Here is a 12,845-nt window from a genome sequence, read left to right on the forward strand (position 1 = left end):
TGCAGCGTTCATCTGTCATTACAGGGACCAGATATCAGATATCAGCTGGACCTGCTGGTGATAATAACCGCAGTGATCGAACTGCAATGGTTCCTTCATCATCCACACTCTCACACAGACGGACTGACAAACACACACTACAGACACACACAAACACTTTGATAACTCATCGCAGTGATAATGATAACAGAGAGCCAGGTAGGCTGAATTCATCTTCAGCTTTTTCATAAAAGCCTATTAGTGGATGATTAAAGGATCTCTGCTCATAGGGCTTCAGCACAGAAAATGATTTGCCAGCCACGAGGCAGGTGAATTACACTGCATAAGAAAGCCAGAGCTGTCTGCCATCATTTGCCTGACTGAGAATCAGGCTGTTAGTCTATTAACCTCATTTTACTGTAAGATCTTACCAGTTTTATATCAATGGCAGATGGGTAAAATATCACAAAACACAGAGTTTCCTCCGAAGATTTCAGGCTCGTAGCCATCTCCGACTGCAGTGTCCTTATTAATCATGTCAGTATCTGCAGCTAACAATTATTTTCACTATCGATTAATCTGCGGATTATTTTTCAATTAACTATTTGGCATGTAAAATGGCAAAAGTAGTGAAAATATGCCTTTTAAATTCTTTAAAAAGCCGTGGTGGTCCTAGAACATTTCAGCTGGATCAGGCCAGGGCCGCATGCCATTTTAGTTGTAAAAAAATATTATGCACAATTGTTACTTATGACCACTGCCCCCATGGGTTTGGTTCCCCATAAATAATAATAATATAACAATAAACACACGCCGGTATTGTACAGTTACAATCAAATCACTTTAAATGTCCCTAAATCAGAAATATCCAGGCTCCATAAGACTTTATCACCACATATAATTTTTTCGTTAACCCTAACCCAAAATACATTTGAAAAACATAGAGAACAGAAAAACAATCCCTTTACATTTTGACATAAATGTCAGTCAAATCAGAGATTTGTGGTTGAGGCCTACGAGGCTTAATATTATAATATTATAATATTATAATATTATAGGAATTCTCAAGCTTTGTCCAACCAGCAATCCAAAACCATGACATATTTAATATTTTTTTCCACATAAGACAGAAAAAAATCCAGACAACTAAGAAACTGCAACAATGGAAGGTTATTGCTTGAAAAATGACTGAATGAATGAATCTATTATGGAAATCGTTGCAGATTGTTTGATCTACTAATTAATTTATCAACTCACTGTTTGAGCTCTATATGATTTTTAAAAACTAAAGAAAAAACATAAAAAGAATGTTTGCAATCTAATAGAATAAAAATAAAATGACAAATCAATTACTGGGATTTTACCATTATCACACCAGCAACTGTCAGGTTTCCCTCTCATCAACACATGTAATCACCTTTCTGTAAGTAACACAAAGCTATGCATTATAGCCAATAATGAACAAAGTGATACAGCAAATTACTGCCCTAAGTTATGTTATGTGTTAGTGAACCTATTACTTTTTGAGTAACAACCAAAATGTCATTTTTATTATAGCCATCATTACTTAGCAATTTCCATCTCATTAACTTGAAAGGCAAAAAAACAAACGGAAAAAAACAGGAACTATCTGAAAGTTATAATTACCTGTATTTACTCTGCAGGCATGCTTGCACATGGACAGTGTTCACCAGAAGTGTTATGACGTCTCTCTGAGTCGTCTTGTTTGGTTTCCCTAATCTACCCCCTCACACACACACACACACACACACACATGTTGGTTGACTTTAGGATTCATACGGCAGATCTGCACGGGGTTAAACGCAAGGGTCGGACTTTTGTACCAGCGAGAGAAAGACAAAGAAAAGGAAAGAAATAAAGAAGAAAAAAAAGAAAGGTCACCGTGTTTCATGTGAGCCTCCTTTACAAAAAACTCTGTTGGTATTTGAGCATGGAAAACAAGTGTACACAGAAAATACACATATTGAGATTGGCCTAAAATCCCTTTCTTTTTAATATTTGATGGCTTGTTAGAGGAGCGACACTGGTGAGGTGTTTGTCTCTGTTGTCTCTGTTGATCTCTGGCTCAGCAGCCTGTGGGAGGGAGCTAGAGACTTGGCCGCAGACATTTTCCTGAAGCCCCCAGAACAAAACAGGCAAGTCTTGACAGTCTGTCCGCCACCGAGTCGTCACACAATCAGTTGCAGGAAACCAATCCCTAAATAGCAGTGATTCATCTCTTCATCACACACAATGCCAGTACACAGTGCACAAAGAAGCTCTCTCTTCCTCTCTCTCTCTCTGTCTTACCCTATCTGTCTCAACCCCTTCCCCCCCAGTGTGGTCTCTCATGCTGCTTAAAAATAAGTGCTTCTCCCAGCTTTCTTTGCCCTGTGATTTACTGGCAGTGTTTAACTGCAGGGCAGCATCTTTTATTGTTACATGATCTGGGGCTGAAAGCTGACAAAATGGAATCTGTGTGCGACTACCTTTGTCTGTGAGTGAGTGTATGTTCAGGGCAGAGCAGGAATAAAGAACTTGTGTGAGAAACGTTTGTCTAAGTGCAATTCAGATCCTCCCAGCCTCCCGGTGCTGTGTATGTATGTGTGTGTGTTTGTCATTCCACTAAATGGTTTCTTCCTTGACTTGATGGAGCAAGTGCCATCTCAAGGGAACGGGTTACACCACACACACACAGTAAAGCGCTTCGAGACTGGCGAAAAGCTCCCAACATAAGTGCAATCCATTTGTGAAGAAGAATATATATATATAGGAAACGCCAGGCTTGATTGTGTGCGTCTGTCTTTTTGTCTGTGTACGTACGCATGTTGTTGTGTTGCCATGATAACTCTTGTGTTGATGGCAGAGAGCCCGTTGCTGCATTAGCCAATCCACTTCCCTTCTCTTGCTTTTCTTTGCAAAGATAAATCTCATTCAGATGCGGGCCCGGCCTCGCGTGGGGACAGTCCTCAGTCGCTTTGGAACAATCATATCAGTACAGTATGTGAGCAGATCATCACCAGCGGATAATCAGGCAGGCACAGGCCCACACAACAGGTTCAGTGTATCGTTACAGGCCTGATGATCCATCAAGATGACGTGTGAAGGTCAGAGAAGCCGTGACCAACACAGCTGTCACATCTCCTCCCAGCACCCTCTTGGCTAACTGGCCTTCCAAAACACTCAGCACAAAACATGGCCAAGTGGAGACCAGGGCCAAGGCCACAGAATATAACCAGACTGGGCAGGACTACCCTCATACAACAACACAAGACAGGAAAACTACTGCAACTATGACAACAAAACTGTTGGTGATGAAAAACAAAGTGATGTGCAGTATTGGCTTTCAAGATTTAATTCAACACCCAATATGGCCACATGCTAAATGACTAGCAGCTCTGTTGAAAATACAGTGGAGCTGTGTGGAGAGCAGATGTGGATCCACTTTGATTTCAATGCCTGTGTGTGTGTGTGTGTGTGTGTGTGTGTGTGTGTGTGTGTGTGTGTGTGAGTGAGTGAGTGCAGCTTCTATTAAATGGATCTGCTGTCTCCTTGATCAAGGGAGTCAATAAAGGGCCAGTCCTGTCAAACCCTCAGGGGTGAGTGTGTATGCACATATGTGTCCATGTGTGTGTGTATGTGTGTGTGTATGTATGTATTCGTGTGTGTGTGTGTGTGTGTGTGTGTGTGTGTGTGTGTGTTATGGTCAGAATTTGAAGGACTCTGACAGGTGAGTGATTGAGTGCTTTCATTTCCCTCCAGCGACAACAAGACATGCACACACAAACACACACATAGTGCACACACACACTCTCACACACACGCAGTGGAGGATGGAGAGAGAGAGAGAGAGAGAGAGAGAGAGAGAGAGAGAGAGAGAGAGAGAGATAGAGAGAGAGGGAGAGAGAGAGAGAGAGAGAGAGAGAGAGAGAGAGAGAGAGAGCTGTTGTTTCCTAAAGGATGCTGCTCCTGCCTGCATGCTTAAATTAGCTCTAAATGTTTGGATTACACACGGGAGCTCTCACAGAGGATTTAGCAGCCGTAGCCTGGAGTCCGGGGGATGTGTGGATGTTTCCATCTACATCCAAACACACACACGTGCTCGCACACACACACACACACACACACAAAGTGTCCTTATACAGATCACAAACATGTTGCTTAAATATAACTCTATTTATTCTTAGAAGCCATGACAATAGCATGAGTTGCATCCATCTAACTGAGACAAAAGATGGAGAGATGCAGGAATAAAAGCAACATGCAGCTTTAAGTGGTGAAAACAGCAGCAACGCACTATTTCATTCAGCAGGTTTTTTCTGTGGGGGGGGGGGCGTGTTTCCACATGACAGTTTTTAAGAGTGCAGTCTTGGCTTCTGTTGGTGGGGGGAGGATAGGATATGCTACAGACACAGAGACAGGGAGAGAAAGGAGGAGAAGAAGAGAAGGGGAATGAGGGAGGTCAGCGCCCCCAGTCTCAGATAAAGGCCTCTCCCTCCCTTCTGCCTCGGCTTTCCAAGCCCCTGCCAGGATCGAGAGGCGTCTCACGTTACAGCTGTCTCTCAGTGTCATCGTTCAGAAAGAGAGAGCACAAGCGAAAGAGAGGGAGAGAGAGAGACAGAGAGAGACAGAGAGAGAGAGAGAGAGAGAGACAGGGGGAAAGCGGGACAATGCCAGAGAGCGAGCGTTGCTCGGCTTTTCTATCTGGACAGAGAAAAACAACAACAGCAGCAGCAGCAGCAGGTTCAACTGTTTGAGGAAGCCCTTGTGGTTTGGCTGCCTGGTGGTGTTTTTTAATAAGTTAATGCAACATCCATTTTCACTACAATGTGGAAGCGTTTCAAAATCGCTGAAATGTGCTTTGACCTTTTCAAGGCAAATTATTTCGAAATGTAGTGTGAACAGGGCCAGTCAGATCATTTCCTCTCCACCACCTGGGACTAACTGAACACTTCCTATAAAGAAAACGGGGGATAAATGTTTTAATACCTTGTTTTGTGTCCACTGAGACCAGAGAAAAGAAACCCAGTATACTGGGAGAGAGAGGTGGTGGTGGCTGTGGTTGCGTGCTATAAGGCTTCTGTGGATTAGACATCCTTGAGTCGCCTCTTTAAACATGAGTCTCCATTTTTAACCTTAAAATGCTAAAAACAGCAGCTTGTCTCAGGTCCAATAATGACTAATCCAATGACTGCTAGCATTTCAGCCTGCTGCTAACAAGGTGAGGCCATGTAGGTCAGTCCTGAGTTAAATATAGTTTGAATGCTTTCTGTTCCCTAACTTTTTTATAGAGTGAAATAAAGGATGCACAAGAATTCCAGATAAAACTTCCTGAAGGAAAGGGTGCTGTATATGCAGATTCTCCCTCTAAACTGTAGCGCTTACACAGCCGACAGTGTGAGAGCTGATTGTACTAGTGTGGTTTACATAAAACATGGTTCTGAACAAACACACACATAGCTATTGCACAGCTCAAAACTGCTTTCCTATTTGTTTTTCTCTATCCTTGTCATTTCTCATGGCGTTCCGTAGGAGTTAAATATTTAAAATTCTGGCTTAGCTTGGAGCAGGCTTTGCCAGCACAGCTAAAATAAAAAGCCTTTGTGGCAGCAGTGACCAGATTTTAAATGCTGAAGAAGATCAATAAATGGGGGCTGTCGAGGCGCAATCTCATGCATTTGTGTGTATGTGTGTGTGTCCTGTCCCTATGCGTAAATGCCTGTGTTCTGACAGCAAGTGTGTCTCTCTGTGTGTGTGTGTGTGTGTGTGTGTGTGACTACGTGCGTCTTAACACCCACTGAGGCTCACAGCTCCCTGCCTGCTACAAGCTATTCTATAGTATCATCAGGAACCCCAGTGACCCAGGAGGCACACCAATAGAGAAACCAATATCATTCCCATTCCCACATCCCAAACCTTCTTCCTATTTCTTTTCCATTCCCAGTATCATTTCCCATCTGAGCGCAGCAGCCAGCATGGGTGAATAGCAGAGAAAGAGTAAATAGTGGCCCCCTGCTACAGATTGAGGATGTCAAGGTGTGGTAAACATCAGAGTAAATAGCAGCTTTCCCAGACCTCGTCCACATTTCATAATCAAGTTCCTGCTGAAACAAAACGATGGCACCTTGACACAACGGATGAAGAGAAAAACAAAAAAACCTCCTCGCATCATGTTTAGGTTGTTTCAGCCTCGTTCTGATCATCTTCAGAGACCCTGAATGTCTCAGATTCATAAAGCCAAAAAGCACTTTCTTTTCAGGAAATGTTTTCATAATATTGCCTTACTTTTTGTTTCTTTTCACTCTTAGTTTGTATGAAGACCCCATTGAATGGATGCTTTCAGCTCACAAGTGTTAACCTTCTTTACTGTGTCTTTACCACATGAATATGTGATGGGGCAAACAATGAATGATAAGGACTCGTATGCATGCTGTTCTATGGCTCCACACAACAAAAAGTACATTTGTATTTCCGCCTCCTCGCTAATGTAGAAAACAAAAACAGAATGGAAGTGGAAAAATAATCAGGACCTTTTGAGACTTCATTAAAAGAAACTAGCGTGGACTTTCCAAACAAGGCTCCTCTTCGGAGGGGAAAATCAACCTTTTCACCTTGCTGGTGGAAAAACAGGCATCCCAACGAGACAGAGCAAGCACAAACAACCTTGACTTTCATCAAGGAAATTCTCACATTGAATGATAAATAGAGGCCCAGGGGATGAACAGCAAAGAAGCAGCTTATCGCCTTTCCCTCCCAAATTTGGCCGCTCTGTCTTCTGTCTCCTGAAAGTCAACGCGGGGTGACCCACTTGCACTTTACACTGCTTATTGTTTGGTAATTAATCCACCATATGTAATCCATGCAGAAATGTAGAGACAACTAAAATGGGTGTTGATTTGTTTAGTCTTAATTAACAGTTGAGATTGTTCATTTGTTTCTGCAACAGGAGGCATATGTGCCCTATCTCATTAGCTTGGCTTTCAAAACATAGATGCATTTCTCATTAAACACACACAGGCAGACATTTCCTGCTCAAACAGAGCTGGAATATCCAAAAAGGCTCCTGTTAAAAGTGGCTGTCACTGAGCATGCACTTTAGACAATTATTTGTGTACCCTGATGATTATCAGGACATCCAGTGAACATGCAGTGTTACCAAAATAGCAAGGTAACATAAGGTTAGGTAGATCAACTGAGAGCTAACCAACTTTCCAGCTGAGAGGACATTAACCTGCGAGGCCATGTAAACACGTATCAATACGTGAGCAGCCTGCACACACACACAACACAACAGCACGATCTGATCTGGAACAATAAGTGGCATTATCAATCTAATGCCTAGAAGCTTTTAGGGCTTTCGCTAAAATGCGGCTTCTTCTCAAAGGACCATTAGCCCTTATAGGATTATTGTCTACCTCCAAACATCTGTTTAAAGTCCTCCGTTTCTGCATTATTTCATTTGTCATTATTGTTTTCTCTGTGTGTGTCTGTGCATGAACATTTTTATGTAAATGGCTGAAGGATGACGCGGGATGATGAAATATGATCAGGAGTCTGTCTAACATTAGTTCTTGAATCATTTGGTTAACACAGAGCAGACCTCGACTTCCTCTCTGAATTTCACAGCTCTGTGTCAGCGCTAACATGCAGAGATTTGACAGGGCTCCCAGATGGCCATTATTATCAATAGATTATTTGGAGGTCTAATTAATCTCTGTCTTCATATAAAATCCAGACAACAATGCCATGAAATGTTTAGGTTAGGAGTGAAACAAAGACTTTATAAAGCTCTTTATATATAAAACTTCTCTGTTAAAGAAGTTTGAAGGAATGTGGTAATGAAAAGTTAAGACTTTTCTGTCATTATCAATTTAGTCTTCTGCTATCATATCTAAACTTTGCCTTATTTACACTAAGATTAGGGAAACATGATATCAATTGTTTTGAGCCACACAGATAATTACCTACTTACAGCTACCAATATTTTTTGTAATTTTAATAGAAGGTCATAGCCTGTAGTTTATGCATACCTGATGGTGAAAAAAGGATAAGATATAGTGAGAAAATATCAATAATATCATCTTCCATAAGTCACATACCGTGTTAACGCAAGAAACATAAATTACAGTTCCAACTCTTCAAATGTTCATTTTTTTTTAAAAAGTACATCAAAAACCTTCCAAACACAGCAGGCTTTTATGGAGCATTCAAATTAAATTCTTTGAAATAATCTGTCAAATCTGACATGTCAAGTATTAAATAATACCACCTACTGTAGATGCTGCTGTAGAATCAATGAAAGCAAATTGGCTTCATATTATTGGCTGTTAATTTATTGAAATAATACATGATAACATAAACTTCCCATTACCTGCCAGTAATTTATCTGTACATATATATGCATCTTTAATTATGATATATATATCTTGTCACATTGGAGTACAGTGCTGTAGCCCAGGGCAAAGTCAATGAAAGGCTCAGTCAGCAACAAGGGATGAGCAGGATTGAAATATTGAAATATTTACATGTTTTCTGCTGCAGGTGAACCTTTAGTGCCGACTGACTCCTGGTTTGGTTCCACAAGTGAAAACAAGTTTTTGTTAGCATAAAAATGTGGAACTGAGCTCTTCTCACTAAAGGTGATTATTGCCAGAACAGGTGTGTGGTTGTCACATTTAACAGAAATGGAGAGTTATTGCAGTGCATTAAAACTCACACTTATGCAATTGTTCAGATGAATCGTTCACATACCTGATGAATTCATTTTAATATTCTCCCAGCATGAAGGGATACGGCTACATATTATAAGGCAAATGTTGCCTCATCCCGATGACTTGATCGATATATCATACACACCTAATAAATATCACTTCACTTCATTTTCAAAAGAACACCAACTATGGGTTTCCTCCCAAGAAGAAAAAAAGATAGCCCCATATTCAATAGTAGAGGATTATAGAGAATACAGCCATGTGTGCACATGGGATTGTCTTCTCAAAAGCTGTCCAAGTTCTGTCAGATTCAGCACCCCAGACACACAGCTCGTGAACCTAATTTCACCTAATCAGCTTAGTCAATAGCAACCGTTTGCTGTGACTTTGGTAGACATGCAAATAGGGCTTAACTATGTCTATCCTTAATTCCTGAATGTTCAAGTCAAGCGGAAGTGCTCCTTTATCTCTTCAAAAACAACAGTTCCAATTTGAGAGAGGAAGAGAAGCAAAGAGGGGGAGAGAGAGAGAGAGAGAGAGAGAGAGAGAATAAAACTCCAGCCGAGTTTTTTTTTCTTGGCCTGGCAAGGAGAGACATCTCTGATTTGAGTGTGCTTGAGGTAGCACAGTGTGCTTTCATTTCAAACCAACATGGCAAACAAACTCTGACAGATTTGTTCCCCTTTTTTTCACTTTTGCTCTTGCTCACTCTCTCTCAAATTATGGGAAAACACACTGCACAAATATATTAGCACTTCTTGTTGGTTTGTATGTTCAGCTGCAGCACTTGCACACACACACACACACACACACACACACACACACACACACATGTACACATGAACACAAACATTTTCAAACAAATCTGCACAAAATGCCGCCAACAACAGATAGTTATAATAGTGGTAGAGAACTGCAAGACGCTGTTCCGTTTCAATTCACTGATAGCACTAATGGCTTCTTAGCAGCTCCATGAAATCAAGCAGCTGTCATGTCGATGCATCAGCAGCGAGAGGAGGGAGAGCCGTCCCCATAAGGACAGAGGCACCGCGCCTTCATGTTTGGCTAAACATCTGCTCCTCTGCACTCCAGCTTTGCAGCAATAAACGGGCAAACAAAAGAGGTGGGAGGTGAAATGATCAGATTTTCCATTTCAAAGCATTTGTTCGGTTTGTTTTCTTTTCCCCTCCTCTTTCTTAAACTGCTTAGAGGACATGGGGGAAGAAAGTGAGATCAAGTTTTTACTGCGAGGGGCCGAACACACGCATGAGCTACAATAACACCTTTTATAAGATGGATGACAGAAATTAAATAAGGTCACCATTTTCCTGGAGTTTCCTGTCTAAACTGTTGCAAATCTGTGAGTGATTGAAAGTGTGTGTGTGTGTGTGTGTGTGTGTGCGTGTGCACGTCTTAAACTTGTCAAGGCATCAAATCTACTTTGTGTAAACAAAACCAGCACACCAATAAAGGTTTTTTTAAAAGGGCAATAAATACCTTTTTAATCACATAATTATTTGAAACAAGTGTGCTGTCTAATCACTTATGAGTTGGCAGAGACATCCAGTTACATTTCATTCTGACTCTCCTCCTCAAGAAGATTCTTGGTAATTAATGTCCTTCCTTCCTTCCTTCCTTCCTCCCCTCCTCCTTCCTTCCTTCCTTCCCTCCTTCATTCATTCATGTTCAGTTGCAAAGATAAACATGAAGCAGCGCTGAGTAAACTTTCTAAATCACATTTACCAACACATTACTTTGAATAAGCATACATAGTGTTGTAGTATTGGTCCACCTGTCTCTCTCCAGATAATCTCCCCCTGACCAACACTATTCCACTTTATCTGCTTTTTAAAGCGCCTCCACCATAAACAGCCTCTCAGAGAAAATGGCTTCATATCACCGCTGACTATCTCTTTACCAGCTTCATCTTCTTCCTGGAGACCACAGACAGGACGCGATCCTGCGGCTCGGTTTTTTCTAACAAGTCTAAAACTTTTGGTGAAACTTGCGACATAAAGAAGTGGATCATTTCCTTTTAAAGTAGCTGTTAGAGGAGAGATAGTGGGGGGGGGGGGGGGGGGGGGGGGTGAAGGTAGGGGGCTGGGGGGACGAATTTAAAATAACCAAGATGGCGAGAGGCTTGTTGTTTTGGAAGGGGCAGAAAAAATGGAGGATATTGTAATATACACAAAGGGATAAATTTCAGCAGCTCGGCCAGCGGCTCGCGGCTCTTTGAGGAAGCTCGCGGCAGCAGCTCGCGGGGCTGCGGCTCCTCCAGCAGCTCCACCAGCAGCTCCACCACCACCGCTGCTGGGAATAACCATGTTACTGGTCCCGGTTCATCCCCACCGAACGGGATATTTATGTATTTGTCGCTAATTGTTTTATTTTCGTGTCTGGGGACTATTAAACTGGATGGATGTTGGTACGGACGAGCAGCGAGGACCCGAGCGGTCCGACTGTTCCAACACACACACACACACACTAAATACGCAACCACAACCACAATCACACGGTTCATAACAGCAAAACACCATAAAGCCTTTAAAAAGTTTAATTTCTCCACCAATAAACAAGTTATCAAATATCAGAGAGTGATCGCAGCGAGAGAAGGAGAGAGGACACAAAGACGGTTCCCACTATCAGTCACACTCACAGCAAAAACACTCCGTTTCAACAGTAAAGAGGAAAAAAAACTTTACATTTGACTAAATGTACAGCTAGAGAAACACGCCTCGGTGAATTAGAGCCGCTAAGTGTGTATTAAGCGGTTAGAGAGCAGAAAGAAGGAAAGAAAGTAGAAACAGCAGCTCTACGCAGCGCGTCGCGTCTCTCTGATGAGGGAAACAGTGAAATAAAACACTTACCTTTTTTTAGTTTCGACACTTTACTTATTTCCAACGTGGGTTTTTAGTTCTACTAAGACTTCGGCTCGGTCTCCTGGTCGCCTCTTTTTCCCTTGGTCGGTTTAGGTTATGAAAGAGAGGTCGGGGACGTGATAAAGAAGGAATTGGGCAGTAATTGAGTCTCGGTGTGTGACTGTGTGTGTTAGTTACTAACAGCAGATTGAAGGAGACTCTTCTCAAGGTTTATTCAGCTCCACTTCAAGGAACCGACCTGACGTCAGCTCACTACTGCCACACAAAGAAAACTTATTATTTGTGCAGCGGCCATAGTAAGCGGAGGATCCTGTTATTGACCGTTATGACTTTAAATGCGACACTACATAGAGCTCTCACTGTGGCTGGATCAGCGGGAACTTTATTTATCATCCTTTAATAAACACACATACCTATGGCGATCTGCGGCCATTAGTGTAAACAAATAACATGCATAAACAAATAGGCTGCATATTAAAAAAACATTCATTTACGTTTTCTCCTATAAAAACACAACTTTTATATAAGTTTGGTCTGTTTTTATGATTATTATGATATAGATTATGGTTTGAATGTGTGCCTTAAAAGATGGTTTTACATAAAATGCATCACACTGTACATGCATGCAAAGATTTAGCATCTTAGCTGGGATGATGTGTCAAAACATAATAAATAAAAACAAATGAATGAAATTAAGAATTCAAAGTGTATTTACAAAAAAATAAATTTGATCAGTTTGAACATAAAGTATAGTGTTTTCATGCAGTTTTCAATCGATAAAGCTATATGTCATGAAAGATTATAGCAAATTATCACATTCTGTTTATTTAAGTTTTAAACAGCATCCCAACTTTTTTTTAGAAAAGGCTTTGTTTTTCACTTGACTTTGTTTTTTTATGGACTTATTTCAAAATGTGCTGTGGGAATAAAGTTCACTATTAGTATAGGCTGCTAGACTCCCAGAGAATATTGATCGGCTGATTGACTTAATCAATTTTAAAAGGCTGAATGTACTTGTATCATCCACACATAAGCTACTATATTTAGCCTCCAGTAATTATTTATTTAATGTCTATTTAACTCTCTATCTACAGTCTTTTCTCAGCCCAGAGTCTCATATTAACTGACCAACTGATGATCCTCAGAAGACGACACATGATCAAACAAATACAAATGAGTTTCACACAGGCTCTAAATGAAAAGGCATTTGCCAAACAAAACCAGAAATGGGCCAGATCTTGGTGGTGATAGGATCAATACATTGCCTGGCAGAGAA

At 41.2% G+C, this 12,845-nt stretch overlaps 1 protein-coding gene across 1 annotated transcript in view; it reads right to left on the minus strand.

Annotated features, from left to right (window-relative positions):
- LOC131986922 (bromodomain adjacent to zinc finger domain protein 2B-like) overlaps positions 1-11,755 on the minus strand; it is a 74,141-nt gene extending 62,386 nt beyond the window's left edge. The window contains 1 exon segment of the mRNA XM_059352064.1: positions 11,558-11,755. The gene's annotated coding sequence lies outside the window, so the exon portion shown is untranslated.
- Positions 11,756-12,845: the final 1,090 nt, after the last annotated feature.

The sequence above is a fragment of the Centropristis striata genome, chromosome 2, assembly GCF_030273125.1.
Source record: "Centropristis striata isolate RG_2023a ecotype Rhode Island chromosome 2, C.striata_1.0, whole genome shotgun sequence".
Taxonomy (NCBI): Eukaryota; Metazoa; Chordata; class Actinopteri; order Perciformes; family Serranidae; genus Centropristis; species Centropristis striata.